Genomic DNA, 1,642 nt, shown 5'->3' on the forward strand with positions numbered 1-1,642 from the left:
AGTTTTATATTTGAGTTTATTCGAGTAAGTTTCTTCATTCAGTCTTTGAGTAAGTTTTAATCCGATTTTGAATATGAGCAGTACAGTAATAATTCTATAAGTCGGTGCTGCTTATTTACCAGTTACAGAAACAGAGTTTGAGTTTTGAATCAGTTAATACCGCAGCACGACTTGAGTTTTACAGTTATTATTCAGATATTTCTTTTTACAAGGACTTTATTTTAAAACCACCTCGTACTCGTTTTTCTTTATGGTGATTACCCAGAGTCGGACCGATGTCTACGGACATCCAGTCTGATTATAGTTCAGTCAGTGCACTTGACTTTGCCTCACGAATTTCGGGGACGCTCGGACCGTGAGTGCCAGGATTTGCGGCTCGGCAGACTTGGTGTCCCGAGACCTGCCAGGATTGCGGCTCGGCTGACTTTATGTCCCCGAAACCTGCCAGGATTGCGGATCAGGCTGACTACGGTCCCCTGCATCCTGCCAGAGCGACTCGAGTTGACTTGGTGTCATCGAGGAATCTGCCGGCGGGACAGGCTGATCATAGTCCCCCGATTTCGCCAGTTTGCGGCTCGGGTAAGTCTGTGTGACGCCCGAGACCTGCCAGGGAATTGACGGAAATGACAGGGGTACATACTGGTGGTAGTTTCAAAGGATTCTGAGTTTCTTTATTAAATGTTGATTTTCAGCTATTATAAATCAGTTTTTCTGATTTTTCATATATAGATCCCTTTATATTTGTTCAGTTATGAAAGATATGAGTATAGAGTTTTTATACGCGTTGGATTTCAGTACTTTTATGAAAGCTTTGAATTCAGTGGTTTGTATGAAACTTTCAAGTTTGAATATGACTGATATAGAATGCCTTGAATTGACTACGCGTTATATAATAAGTAAGTATTCAGTTTTATTTAGCTAAATTTATTTTACCATGGGGGATATTATGTTTATGAGAATTGTTTTGAAGAACATTATTGTTGCTTTGGTCCACTCACATTTTCAACCTGTTTTTCGCCCCCAGGCCGTTGAAGGACGCGGGATCCACCACCGGGCCAATCATAGTTTCCGCGCCAAGGTAAAGTTTTGCAGAATCCTTGCAACCTTGAAAACTCTAGAAAATGCTCTGATATCATGTTGAACATAAGTTTGACAGGTGAAAAGTTTTGGGGTAAGTCAAAAATACAGGGAAGACTCTGCCGAATTTTCGGCAGAAGTCTAAGGCAATCTTAAGAAAAAGTTGAAGTAAGAAGGGTAAAAAGGACATTTGTGCCCGACATTCGCCAGGTGTCGGACACGCACAGGACTTGGCTCGAATTTCAAAGTGGAAATTGGGTCGGGTCCTGTCAATAAGTATTATTGATAATCATTTAGTACGGTTAATTTGTTAAGGAAATAGTCTTAAGAGGACCTGTGGATGTTCCATTATAATTTCAAGTATATTTTACACAATTCAGATTTATATGAAACTTGATGAGTTCATATCTTGATGGCCTTCCGTGTGGATGAAAGATTTGTGTACATGATCTTGGGGAATGTTTTGAAGTTTAAATGAACATTACTCCCTCTGGTCTTGCATAAATACTTTCATCCGACAGGAATTTGATTATAGGACTTTGTTGTTGTGAAGTCATTGCCATGC

Source organism: Prunus dulcis, chromosome 1, assembly GCF_902201215.1.
Source record: "Prunus dulcis chromosome 1, ALMONDv2, whole genome shotgun sequence".
In the NCBI taxonomy this organism is placed as follows: Eukaryota; Viridiplantae; Streptophyta; class Magnoliopsida; order Rosales; family Rosaceae; genus Prunus; species Prunus dulcis.